The sequence below is a fragment of the Lissotriton vulgaris genome, chromosome 8 (assembly GCF_964263255.1).
Source record: "Lissotriton vulgaris chromosome 8, aLisVul1.2, whole genome shotgun sequence".
Taxonomy (NCBI): Eukaryota; Metazoa; Chordata; class Amphibia; order Caudata; family Salamandridae; genus Lissotriton; species Lissotriton vulgaris.
Genome location: NC_141696.1, coordinates 505,458,313 through 505,473,762, shown reverse-complemented (window position 1 = coordinate 505,473,762; position 15,450 = coordinate 505,458,313).

Here is a 15,450-nt window from a genome sequence, read left to right as displayed (position 1 = left end):
ATAGCGTTTGACTCATGATAAACACAGTATGCGGAGTAAATATTATACATTGTGCACAGTTCTATTTAATCTTATGGCGGGTCAAAATTCATCTTTGTTAAGAGCCGTCACTGTGCAATACATGGTAATTATGCTTACATGCTTAAAACAAAATACAGTTATAGACAAGTTCCTGCTGTTTGTGAAAAACTACAAAATTTAAGGATACAATGATAATTATGTCTATACAGATGAAGCTAATGAAAACAATGTATGATAAAGACTGAAAAAAGCATTTCGATAAACATATATCGCTTTCTACCCATTTCATCAGTGAATTGTCAAGAATAAAATCTGGTTTAAGACCAACATATGATCAGAAAGAGCCAGAGAGATGTACATAGAATAAGTTTCCCTTTCACAACAGTAATTAATAATAAAACGTTGCATTTCTATTTATATACATTGCTTCTAATGTCATTCCACATTTATTTTTAGATACTCCTATTTAGGTCCTAAAGCAGTTTAAAGTTAGAAAAAAACTGAACATACTAATCTACTCTGCACGGCATAGATAAAGATAACAAGCAAGGACTATCAGCAAGGTAAGTACATCATAGTATAAAAGTGCCAATACAAAATCGTACGAAAATAATGGGCACTAGTATAACATTTTCAGAAGTATAAAGGTAATTAGTATTCCAACTCATGAATATTGTATAAGTAACGAAAATGTTAAATACTCCAGAGAAACAACTTAGTATTCCTAATCCTACAAAGTGCATGATTAGTACAAGAACCGGAAACTGTTAAAGTAGCACTTAAAATTTTAACTCCAGATAAGTGCATAATCTTAAAAAGAGCTGGATAATGAAAAGTAGTGAAAGTGCAAAATAGTCAATAGTCAATCTCTATGATTCTGAAAAGTACTAAATAGTGTAGAAAATATAAATATATATTTATATATATATTTTATATTACTATATTAAATCTAGATAAGTGCATGATCTAAATGCAAAAATGTGACTAATTTCTAAACATCCTTAAACATAAATGTTTTTTCCCAACGTGTAAAAAAAAACAAGAAATGAAACATTTTCCATACATTTGACACCTTTTCTAATTGTTTTGTTTACATCCAAACAGGAAATACTGCAACCCACAGAGCGCCTGAAAGACAGTTAATATCCAAACTATTCACAAGACTTTTTGAAAAACAACCTTCAAAACACCAAGGTATTTTTCATAAATAAACACATCTCATTTACAGATTTCATAGCAAATAAAAAGCAATGTTAAAAGCATTATAAGTGCAGGATCATAAAATAAATGTCACTTACTATTCTAACTCCAGGTAAGTGCATATTCAGAGAAAGTGCAGGATAATAAAAAGGTGCCACTTACTATTCCAACTCCGGAAAAGTGCATGAGTAGTGAAAGTGCAGGATAGTGTCCAAGTGCAACTTACTATTCCAACTCCAGGTAAGTGCATATTCTGAAAAAGTGCAGGATAGTAAAAAGGTACCACTTACTATTCCAATTCAGAGAAAGTGCATGAGTAGGGAAAGTGCTGGATAGTGTGTAAGTGCCACTTTCTATTCTAATTCCAGGTAAGTGCATATTCAGAGAAAGTGCTGGATAGTAAAAAGATACCACTTAGTATTACAACTCCTGGAAAGTGCATGAGTAGGGAAAGTGCTGGATAGTGTTCAAGTGTCACTTACTATTCCAACTCCAGATAAGTGCATAATCTTAAAAAGAGCTGGATAATGAAAAGTAGTGAAAGTGCAAAATAGTCAATAGTCAATCTCTATGATTCTGAAAAGTACTAAATAGTGTAGAAAATATAAATATATATTTATATATATATTTTATATTACTATATTAAATCTAGATAAGTGCATGATCTAAATGCAAAAATGTGACTAATTTCTAAACATCCTTAAACATAAATGTTTTTTCCCAACGTGTAAAAAAAAAACAAGAAATGAAACATTTTCCATACATTTGACACCTTTTCTAATTGTTTTGTTTACATCCAAACAGGAAATACTGCAACCCACAGAGCGCCTGAAAGACATTTAATATCCAAACTATTCACAAGACTTTTTGAAAAACAACCTTCAAAACACCAAGGTAATTTTCATAAATAAACACATCTCATTTACAGATTTCATAGCAAATAAAAAGCAATGTTAAAAGCATTATAAGTGCAGGATCATAAAATAAATGTCACTTACTATTCTAACTCCAGGTAAGTGCATATTCAGAGAAAGTGCAGGATAATAAAAAGGTGCCACTTACTATTCCAACTCCGGAAAAGTGCATGAGTAGTGAAAGTGCAGGATAGTGTCCAAGTGCAACTTACTATTCCAACTCCAGGTAAGTGCATATTCTGAAAAAGTGCAGGATAGTAAAAAGGTACCACTTACTATTCCAATTCAGAGAAAGTGCATGAGTAGGGAAAGTGCTGGATAGTGTGTAAGTGCCACTTTCTATTCTAATTCCAGGTAAGTGCATATTCAGAGAAAGTGCTGGATAGTAAAAAGGTACCACTTAGTATTACAACTCCTGGAAAGTGCATGAGTAGGGAAAGTGCTGGATAGTGTTCAAGTGTCACTTACTATTCCAACTCCAGGTAAGTGCATATTCAGAGAAAGTGCAGGATAATAAAAAGGGGCCACTTACTATTCCAACTCCGGAAAAATGCATGACTAGGGAAAGTGCAGGATAGTGTTGAAGTGCCACTTACTATTTTAACTCCAGGTAAGTGCATATTCAGAGAAAGTGCTGGATAGTGAAAAGGTACCACTTAGTATTCCAACTCCAGGAAAGTGCATGAGTAGAGAAAGTGCTGGATAGTGTAGAAGTACCAGTTAGTATTCAAACTCCAGATAATTTCATATTCTGAGCAATTGCGGGATAGTGAAAAGATGTGACATATTTCTAAACATCCTTAAACATAAATGCTTTTCCCCAACGTATATAAAAAACCAAAACATTGAACACCGTTTCAAATTGTTTTCTTTACAGCCAAACAGAAAGCACTTCAACCCTCAGAGCGCCTAAAAGACAGCCAATATCCAAACTATTTACAAGACTTTTTGAAAAACAACCTTCAAAACACCAAGGTAATTTTCATAAATAAACACATCTCATTTACAGATTTCATTGCAAATAAAAAGCAATGTTAAAAGCATTATAAGTGCAGGATCATGAAAAATATGTCATTTTCTAATATAACTTCATGTAAGTGCATGTTCTTAAAAGTGCTGGATAGTGAAAAGGTGCCACTTACTATTCCAACTCTGTGAAAGTGCATGAGTAGGGAAAGTGTTGGATAGTGTACAGGTGTCACTTACTATTCTAACTCCAGGTAAGTGCATATTCAGATAAAGTGCTGGATAGTAAAAAGGTACCACTTAGTATTCCAACTTCAGGAAACGGCATGAGTAAAAAAAAAGCTGGATAGTGTAAAAGTACCACTTACTATTCCAACTCCAGGTAAGTGCATATTCAGAGAAAGTGCAGGATAGTGAAAAGGTGCCACTTACTATTCCAACTCTGTGAAAGTGCATGAGTAGGGAAAGTGTTGGATAGTGTACAAGTGTCACTTACTATTCCAACTCCAGGTAAGTGCATATTCAGAGAAAGTGCAGGATAGTAAAAAGGTACCACTTAGTATTCCAACTCCAAGAAACTGAAAAAGTAAAGAAAGTGCTGGATAGTGTAAAAGTACCACTTACTATTCTAACTCCAGATAATTGCATATTCTGAGCAAGTGCAGGATAGTGAAAAGATGTGACTAATTTCTAAACATCCTTAAACATAAATGCTTTTCCCCAACGTGTATAAAAAACCAAGAAATGAAACATTTTCTAAACATTGAACACCTTTTCAAATTATTTTCTTTACAGCCAAACAGAAAGCACTTCAACCCACAGAGCGCCTAAAAGACGGCCAATATCCAAACTATTTACAAGACTTTTTGAAAAACAACCTTCAAAACACCAAGGTAATTTTCATAAATAAACACATCTCATTTACAGATTTCATTACAAATAAAAAGCAATGTTAAAAGCATTATAAGTGCAGGATCATGAAAAAAATGTCATTTTCTAATATAACTTCATGTAAGTGCATGTTCTTAAAAGTGCTGGATAGTGAAAAGTTGGCAGTTACCAATCTAACTTCAGGAAAGTGCATAAGTAGGGAAAGTGCTGGATAGTGTACAAGTGTCACTTACTATTCTAACTCCAGGTAAGTGCATATTCAGAGAAAGTGCTGGATAGTGAAAAGGTGCCACTTACTATTCCAACTCCTGGAAAGTGCATGAGTAGAGAAAGTGCTGGATAGTGTACAAGTGTCACTTACTATTCCAACTCCAGGTAAGTGCATATTCAAAGAAAGTGCAGGATAGTAAAAAGGTGCCACTTACTATTCCAACTCTGTGAAAGTGCATGAGTAGGGAAAGTGCTGGATAGTGTATAAGTGTCACTTACTAATCCAACTCCAGGTAAGTGCATATTTAGAGAAAGTGCTGGATAGTAAAAAGGTGCCACTTACTATTCCAACTCCATGAAACTGCATGAGTAGGGAAAGTGCTGGATAGTGTACAAGTGTCACTTACTATTCCAACTTCAGGTAAGTGCATATTCAGAGAAAGTGCAGGATAGTGAAAAGGTACCACTTAGTATTCCAACTCCAGGAAAGTGCATGAGTAGAGAAAGTGCTGGATAGTGTAGAAGTACCAGTTAGAATTCAAACTCCAGATAATTGCATATTCTGAGCAAGTGCAGGATAGTGAAAAGATGTGACATATTTCTAAACATCCTTAAACATAAATGCTTTTCCCCAACGTGTATAAAAAACCAAGAAATGAAACATTTTCAAAACATTGAACACCTTTTCAAATTGTTTTCTTTACAGCCAAACAGAAAGCACTTCAACCCACAGAGCGCCTAAAAGACAGCCAATATCCAAACTATTTACAAGACTTTTTGAAAAACAACCTTCAAAACACCAAGGTAATATTCATAAATAAACACATCTCATTTACAGATTTCATTGCAAATAAAAAGCAATGTTAAAAGCATTATAAGTGCAAAATCATAAAATAAATGTCACTTTCTATTATAACTTCATGTAAGTGCATGTTCTTAAAAGTGCTGGATAGTGAAAAGTTGGCAGTTACCAATCTAACACCAGGAAAGTGCATAAGTAGGGAAAATGCTGGATAGTGTACAAGTGTCACTTACTATCCTAACTCCAGGTAAGTGCATATTGAGAGAAAGTGCTGGATAGTGAAAAGGTGCCACTTTCTATTCCAACTCCATAAAAGTACATATTCAGAGAAAGTGCTGGATAGTGAAGAGGTGCCACTTACTATTCCAACTCCATGAAACTGCATGAGTAGGGAAAGTGCTGGATAGTGTCCAAGTGCCACTTACTATTCTAACTCCAGGTAAGTGCATATTCAGAGAAAGTGCTGGATAGTGAAAAGGTGCCACTTACTATTCCAACTCCATGAAAGTGCATGAGTAGAGAAAGTGCTGGATAGTGTACAAGTGTCACTTACTATTCCAACTCCAGGTAAGTGCATATTCAGAGAAAGTGCTGGATAGTTTAGAAGTGCCACTTACTATTCCAACTCCATAAAAGTACATATTCAGAGAAAGTGCTGGATAGTGAAAAGGTGCCACTTACTATTCCAACTCCATGAAACTGCATGAGTAGGGAAAGTGCTGGATAGTGTCCAAGTGCCACTTACTATTCTAACTCCAGGTAAGTGCATATTCAGAGAAAATGCAGGATAGTGAAAAGGTGCCACTTACTATTCCAACTCTGTGAAAGTGCATGAGTAGGGAAAGTGCTGGATAGTCTCCAAGTGCCATTTACTATTCTAACTCCAGGTAAGTGCATATTCAGAGAAAGTGCTGGATAGTGAAAAGGTGCCACTTACTATTCCAACTCCATGAAAGTGCATGAGTAGGGAAAGTGCTGGATAGTGTCCAAGTGCCACTTACTATTCTAACTCCAGGTAAATGCATAATCAGAGAAAATGCTGGATAGTGAAAAGATGCCACTTACTATTCCAACTCCGTGAAAGTGCATGAGTAGGGAAAGTGCTGGATAGTATCCAAGTGCCACTTACTATTCTAACTCCAGGTAAGTGCATATTCAGAGAAAGTGCTGGATAGTTAAATTTAGCCAATTACTATTCCTACTCCAAGAAAGTGCATGTATAAGGAAAGTGCAGGATAGTGTAAAAGTAACACTTACTATTCTATATCTACAAAATACATGAAAATTTAAACTACAGAATAGTCAAAAAGTACCACTTACTATTCTAACTAGAGAAAAGTGCCTTTATAGGAAAAGTACTGGATTAAAAGCCACTTTCTATTTCAACGCATTTGAAGTGCTTACCTTTATAAACTGCTATACAATAATAAGCTGTCACTTTGTATTTCAACTTATGTTTAAATAATATGTTCCTAAAATGTCATTATCATATTTATAATATAATTTATATTTCCTTTTTTCAACAGGAAATGGCAAGCCAAACTACTGCTACTTATACCAAATCTAGAAAAGGGAACAGACTGCTTAAACATTGTGGGTATATATATTGTAATGAGAGGCTAAGTGAACCAAGGAGACATTGGAGGTGTGTACAATATTATTCAGCCCGTTGCAGCGGCAGAGCGGTTACTGTTGGTGACATTGTGGTCAAAACCACAGAACATAACCACTCTGCCTCTGCAATGGAGATTGAAATACGCGATACTATCAATCAAATGAAAGATATTGCATCCACCTCCAATGAAACTCCTGGTCAGATTTTGAGAGAGGTTGCACAACATGTCCCTGGACATGTTGCTTGTAATATGCCAACAATCCCAAATTTGCGTAGAATAATTCAACGGAAAAAGCAGGCAAGTAACACACAAACAGTTACTCCTCAAACTTTTGCTGACATTGTAATTCCTCATGATTTAACTCTTTCTTTCTCTAATGAACCTTTTCTACTGTATGATAACCAAAACCCTCTCGAACGCATGTTAATATTTAGCACTCCCCGTAACCTTTTTAAATTAGAGAATACTGAAATTTGGATGATGGATGGAACTTTTAAAAGTACGCCCCATCCATTCACCCAAATTTACAGCATTCATGCTCAAATTAATAATAATGTAGTTCCCTTAGTATACAGTTTGCTACCAGATAAGCAATCTGCAACCTATACTGAATTCTTATCAGTTATTAAAGAAAAAACTTCAGGAAAAAGTCCTAGGAAAATCATTTTAGATTTTGAATTGACAATGATGAATGTCATCAACAAATTGTACGTGGATACCCAAATTCAGGGATGTTTTTTTTCATTTTTCCCAGGCATATTGGCGTAAACTTCAAAAAACATCCCTGGTTGCAGATTACTCATCTGATAGCAAATTACAAGTAGAATTAAAAAAAATTAAATGCACTTTGTTTTGTACTACCTGATAGTGTAGATGACTACTACACTGCAATTTCAGAATCGGAATATTTTATAGAAAATCAAGAAAAATTGGCTCCCATTTTAAATTATTTTGAGGACACATGGATTGGGCGTCTAGGCAGATCAGGTCGCAGGAGGAAGCCACGTTACCATGTGGAGTGGTGGAACTGCTACTCAACCTGCTTGGAAGGTGGTGCAAAAACAAATAATGCCATAGAGGGATGGAACAACTCCTTCAGTCATACAATTGGCAAACATCATCCTAATTTCTACTCTTTTTTGAAAACTTTGAAGAAGGAGCAAAGTTTTCAAGAAATGAGACTTGCACAGGCATTGTCAGGTATCCTAAACCCACGACCTTCAAGACAAACAAAGGAGATGTCCAAGAGACTATTGGGTGTACTACAACAATTTTCGTTGTGTGTGGCTTTGGACTACCTAGAGAATGTTGCTAACATTTTACATTTCTAATTTTTTTTTCTCAAACTTACTTTCCTGCTTTGCCCTAAATTGATTTTTTAAATTTTTAATTCATTTGACATTTTTGTAAACATTTTTTAAATTATTACTTGTCGGGTTCCCTTACCTTTAAAAAATCATTTTTTTTCCTACTGGACCAGTTAAAAATAGGAAAAAATCCTTTTCATTTCTCTTTCAAAAGGAAAAACCCATACAAATACATTTTTAATAAAATATTTGAATATAAAAATGAAAATTTATTTTTCATTCCATTACTTTTAAATGTTGTAAACATTTTGAACGTTCTAATTAAAGTTATAATATACAACATATCTCACCACTTACTTTTTCAAAAGTGATGCTGGCTTGTGAAAAATTATATCAGTAAACTGGTTGTAATAATGAAAATGTTTTTTTGAATTTAATTTATTTTCAAAATTTTCTGTGCTATTTCAAACAGAAAAAGTTCTTAAAAAGCTAAGAATTTCGTATTCCTTAGCTTAAATTTTACCCATTCTTGTTTTTTTGGAACGATTCCTCAATTGAAAAAGTGACCTTTTCAACCTGTTAAATTATTTTTGTTATGGTTAAATGACATCACAACCAAACTGCATATCTTCTCGCTAACTATAGATTTTTCCAAAAACTACCCTATAAAAACAATGTATATAAATTATAATACATTTATTTTGTACATTAAATGCCATTTTGAATGAATGAAATAATGTCAAATTTTTTTTCAACACAACCTAACTGCAGTATTTCTCACTGACTAAATAATTCAATTTGTCATTTTTACCAAATAATTCTAACAACTAGCAATGAAACACATTTTTCATAAATGTGAACAATTAATTTCAAAAATAGCGGGCATCGATTTCAACTCTCGAAAACAAACCTTAACAAATGAAAAAAATTCCTTCATTTGTAAATATGAAACCATAACAACCAATTGAAAACCTTTTTTCTAAATTATCTACAAACAATACAAAACATACCTTGCATCATCTTGAACTCTCTTAATTCACAAAAACCAGTTTTCTACTTTACAAAACAAGCCAAATGCTATCATTTTTCAAAAAATCGTTTCTAACCTATCTATGTTCATCAAAATTGAAAAAACCAAACATTTCTATCACTACACAAAACATATAACGTTCAAAATGTACACAATATATATGATAATTATATTTTTCAAACATATTTACCCTTTATTTTTCCCGTAACATAACCAGACGATGGCATATACCAGTGAAATGTTCGGCGACATGTTCAAATCAAAACAAATGCAACTATTAGTTTAATACGCAACCTCTACTTAACCTCTCATTACAATATATATACTTTTAAAACTATGTTTTACTAGGAGACGCGCGAGCGCGTCGAACAAGATGGCCGCCGCCACCGGAGCTCCGTAATCTCATCAGCCTAATGTGCTGATTTACGACGATTTTGCCTCAAGGTTTGCTTAATTAGAGGAGACGCGCGAGCGCGTCGAACAAGATGGCCGCCGCCACCGGAGCTCCGTAATCTCATCAGCCTAATGTGCTGATTTACGACGATTTTGCCTCAAGGTTTGCTTAATTAGCGCAGCGCTAGCATTCTTTACCGGCCCCCTACCTTTCCAGTCAATTTGGGGCGATTTCACCGTGTGCAGACCCTTCTGCCTGCTTCCTGGTTCCTCTCCCCTGCCTCTGCTCCGAGTCAGCCGATTACTTCACCTCAAGGGGCGGTGCACTTCTCTAGAAAGGGCCTGGCTTGGGCCTAACCACTCCCACGGCTCACATTAACTCCTGCACTGCCTTTCTTCAAGTACTTCTGGAGCCTTTAATACCCTTTTCCCTCATATTTATTAAATTTTGAGGAGGATTTGGGTTTATTTTCTTTTTTTTACATTTTTTGACGCAAAAAGTGTTCTTTCCTCTTCAAGATGGATAATAAAAATTCTAATGCCAACAAAAGGAAGCAGCAGGTGTCTCCTCCCCCAAAAAAGTCGACGGTTGTTGAAACCTCTGAACCTTCACTTACTCTGATACTGGAGGAAATTAAAGCACTGCGCATAAATACGGATGCTATTGCAACTGAAGTGAAGAATGTTCGCAAAGATATGGCGTCCATGTCCATGAAAATTTCCGATAACACTATTAAAATTCAGGACAATAAAACCAAACTAGACGCTTTTACACCTTTGATGGCTCAGATAGTACCAATGCATAACCAATTGTTGGAATTGGAGAACCGTAATAGACAATATAACCTCCGCATTTTTAATCTGCCTGAGGAAATTGAGGGCTCTGACTGCCGCTTATACTTGGAATCCTTGCTGCCTGGTCTTCTAAATCTCAAATTCCCGGAAAAATTTGAAGTGGACAAAGCACATAGAATTCCCTCACACAGGAATCCACGCCATACTAAACCCAGGCAGATGATTTTCAAGTTCTTGCGTCACCATCACTTGGTCCTCATAAGGAAAGCAGCCAGGGACATTCCTTAGCTTCTGGTAAATGGTTCCAAAATATTTATCCATCAAGACTTTGCTAAAGAAACGGTCGCTATTCGCAAGGAATTTTCCTCTCTACGTCCACAATTGAAAAGCCTTGGTTTTAAGTATGGTCTATTTGATCCGTCTACAATGCGAGTTTGGAAAGACACTTTTTCAAAATCTTTTCATCGTCCTGAAGACTTAAGACTTTTTCTGGACCAACAAGCTTCGTCATCGTCATCAATGGATACTCAAGCTCCTATTACCTGAACGCATTTAATTTGAGCATTCCTGGCGATTCCTTTTTCTTCATGGGCTCCGACGGTTTCTGGCCATACTTGTGGAACGGGTGTGCGTCTCTGTGTCCTTATTTATGTACCCTGTTTGTTGCTTTTTCTTCCTTTTCTGTTTCTTCCTTTTGTGTCCTTCCCTACCTTCTCTGGCTTTCTACATAGAGTTACTTTTCTTCCATGGCTGCGTTCTCTCTTCTCTTCCTTCCACTCCTCTTTTCATCTTCATTTTACTTCTTTATGGCTACTATTCATGATGTTAAAATTGTTTCTCTTAATGTTAAAGGTTTACGACATCCAGTTAAACGAACGAAAATTTTAGACTACTTGGGTGCTTCTAAAGCTGATATATGTTTTATTCAAGAAACTCATGTTGATGATAGCATTTTACAATATATGAAAAAAAAGTGGGTAGACACTATAGTTTCATCACCTGCCCTTGGTAAAAAAAATGGAGTCGCAATTTTCTTTGCAAAGAGATTACACTGTCAGATTATCAATAAATTTACGGATACAGAAGGTAGATTTATTGTTGTTAAAGTTAAAATTCATGATTCCACCTTCTTTTTACTTAATATCTATGGCCCCACAGCTGATGATCCTTTGTTTTGGTCTAACTTAGCTACAGAAGTTTTAAAGTTGGGACAAGTTCCTTTGATTGTTGGGGGGGATTTTAATGTTATCATTGATCCGCTACTTGATAGACTTTCTACTACCAAGTATAGACCCCCTAAAGTTTTTCATGCTTTTAAATCTTTCCTAAGTACAACTAAACTGGCTGATGTATGGAGACTACATTTTCCCACTGAAAAATGGTTTTCCTTTTTCTCTAATCCCCATAACTCTCACTCGAGAATTGATTATTTTTTGATTTCACCTTCTCTACTTCAGTCAGCTACAAATCCTGTTATAGGCACTATAGATATATCAGACCATGCTTTAATTTCTTTTGTCTTAAATATCTCTACTAATTTTACTAAACAAAATAGATGGCGTATGAACTCAAGCATTGTCCTTAATGATAAGCATAAACCTAAACTATTGCAGGCTATACAAGACTATTTTTTATTCAACCCTGAAGATTCCACATCTATTGTTACCAGATGGGATGCATTTAAGGCCTACATTAGAGGTACCACTATTTCCATAATGGCTCATGAAAACAAACAATTTAACGCTAATGTTAAGCATCTGGAAAAACAAATTGCTAAATTTGAACGTTTGTTTATCTCCTCCAATGACCCCCAGTACAAATTTACACTTCAAAAACTCCGCTATGAATTTAATGCCATCCTTAGTCAGAGAGCAGGAGTCCAACTTTCCAAATCAAATGCTAAATTTCGTTTTAATACTAACAGATCTGGAAAACTCCTTGCTAATTACTTGAGAATTAAAAGAGATAAGGCTCAAATTACCTCAATACGAGGATCTCAAGGCAAAGTGGCTATTTCTCATAATGATATTGTGCAAGAATTTTTGAGTTTTTATTCAACCCTTTATAGTAAACCTGACACCTGCTCTGAATCTTTAATTGATTCTTTTTTAAATAAGTGCAATTTACCCCATATTTCCTTATCAGATAAAACAGGTCTAGACTCTCCAATTACGTCTGAAGAAATTATGCTTGCCATAAAGTCACTTCCCAAGAATAAATCTCCAGGTCCGGATGGTATCCCAGCAGAATTTTACAAAGAATTCCAATCTCATCTTATCCCTTACTTGCATGCCCTTTTCTCTCACTTTAGTTCCACTGGTACTATTTCAGGCTCTTTTACAGATGCCTTAATCATTGTTCTGCCCAAACCTGATAAAGATTCTACCTTAGTTTCTAACTATCGCCCTATTTCCCTGATAAATCAAGACTGTAAGCTTTATGCGAAAATCCTTGCCACTAGATTAGCTCCTGTCCTCCATTCCATTATTCACCCAGATCAATCTGGTTTCATGAAAAATAGATACTCCGCTAATAACACTAGAACTCTACTACATATTATTGAACAAAGTTCTCACCTTACTTCTCCTGCAGGAGTGATGGCCTTAGATGCAGAAAAGGCATTTGACAAGATTCACTGGCAATTTTTATTTAAAACTTTATTGTCTTTTGATTTCGGTGCCCCTTTTATTCGTATGATTTCTGCTTTATATTTTGCCCCTACAGCTCGTTTGTTCATTAATGGTCAAATTTCTACTCAATTTCCTCTCTTTAGAGGAACTAGGCAAGGTTGTCCCCTTTCTCCACTGTTGTTTCTTTTAGGTGTTGAACCTTTTCTTAATTATATTCGCATTTGTGATGACATTCAAGGTATTGTAATCAATGATGTTATGGTAAAAACTTTAGCATATGCGGATGATGTTTTATTATTTATTAATAACCCTCTTTCTTCTGTTCCTTCCCTATTAGACATTATTGCTCAATACTCTATGGTTTCAGGTTACAAATTAAATGTTAGCAAGACTGAATTTTTTCCTTTAAATGTATTTTGTACCTCGGAGATGCTCCAGAACACAGATATTCTTTGGCAACCTACCAAAATTAAATATTTGGGTATTCTATTTGCTTCATCGCTGCCAGCCACATTAAAACTTAACTCTGATTTCATACTCGATTACATTAAAAACAAAACGTCAAAGTGGTCTGCTCTTCATCTCACTTGGTGGGGAAGAATGGAATCTGTAAAAATGAATATAGCGCCTAAAGTTTTTTATTCTTTAGCCATGATCCCCACCCAATTTCCTCTCAGTTTTTATAAATCTATTGACACACTTTTGTCCAAATTCCTTTGGTCTAACAAAGTCCCTCGTATTGCTTACAAAAAGTTAAAAATCCCTAAGTCCCGTGCTGGTTTTTCCTTGCCAGATTTTCACCTGTACCATAAAGCTTTCATCCTAAAGCAGAGTGCCCTTTGGTTTAATCCTTCACATATGGTAAAACCTCCAATTTGGTTGGATATTGAAGCATCCATTGTACGACCCTTTTCTTTACCTTCATTGATGTCAATGTCATCCACAGCGAAGGTTGTTCATCTTTCCTCTATCATTAAATCCTCCAGATTGATAATTAATGACTTAGATTCTAATTTTGAATTACCCCTTCTCTCCACAGTCCACTTGTCTTTATGGCACAGTGCACTCCTTAAATTGAACAGAAACATTTCCTTCTGGTCCTCTTGGATTTCAAAAGGAATTTTATATCTTAAAGATGTATTTAATGACAATGCTTTTATTCCTTTTGAACAGCTACAGTTAAAGTTTGGTATCCCAGCTAATGACCTTGTAAAATATCAATTTTTATGTAACTCAATTTTGGATCTTTCCCCAATGGTATTCCCTCCTCCACCACAAATGACTTATTAATTTACCTCACAGCTGTAACATCTTCCCCTAAAGCTGTCTCTGTTTTTTATAAAAAACTTTCCTCCTCACAGGGCTCCAATGTCCAGATTATTTCGTCGTTTTGGAACAATGAACTTTCTATCTCCCTGTCAGATGACTCATGGTCCTCTATATGGCTCGACAGTATCTCTGGCTGGCTCCCAGTGTCCCTTTATCAAACCAATGCTTATATTTTATTTAACACTTTATGGACTCCTTCACGTCTTTTCCATGCAAAACTATTACTTTCTGATGTTTGTTGGCACTGCAACGCTAGCCCTGGTTCCCTACGCCATATGTTATTTGAATGTCCAGTTATTATGAAATTTTGGTTGGAAGTATGGAATGTAATTTTGAAAATTTTACCTTTACAAGATGATATTTCCTTTAATCTTTTAATTTGCAAATCGATTGCCCTGACTCACCCCCTTTCAGACTCAGAGGCAAAATTGTTTAATTTTCTAATCACAGCTGCCTTAAAATCCATTACTTTCTGTTGGAAAGATGCTTCTTCTCTTTCAGTTCATGCTTGGTGGTCATGGATCACCTTTACGAGAAGAGGTGCGCAGCTTTCTCTTAAAGGCGTTACTCATAATCCACAATCATTTCAATCGTTTTGGTTACCTATTGATTCATATGTTTTGCACTGATATTGTTATACATTTTCTTATATTCTATTTTTACATTGCATTTTCACTGTAACTCTGTAGTTTATGAATTCACGTTCCTATGACATGTTATTCCCTTCCCCTCTTCCTCCCTCCATCCTTACCCTTCCTCCTTAATTGCGATTCTTTTGTATTATTATATGTTAATTTTACATATTATGATTGATTACGCTTCATATTGGTTATTTGACCACTTACGCTTGTAACTTCCTTCCTCTTTTTTGTATTGTATTTATGCTTTTTCCTTTTGCCTTAAAAATTAATAAAATCTTTCTGAACTAAAAAAAACTATGTTTTACTGTAAATAAAGTTTGAAAAGTTTCCTACCTTGAGCGCAGATCAGCTTCCTGCTACTTCCAGCAATCAATAAATCCAAGATGGCGGCTAACGTCGACGTGAACATGAAGATGTCATCCAAAGGCAGCAAAATTGAAAAAGGACTATTTCATTATAATGTATTATATGTTTAATTTAATACATTATGTAATTTATTTGTAAAGTAAAAATATCATGTAAATATTAAAAATACAAATAAAAATCAATATATTTTTTTGACATTTTATTTGAATAATAAAAGAAATTTATTTCAAAACAAATTGAGTTTGTACTTTTATTATTTTTTATTTGAACGTTATAAATTAAAGTAAAGTTACCAAAAATTATGTTTTTTATCACTTACCATTAGGCTACCCTTGTTTC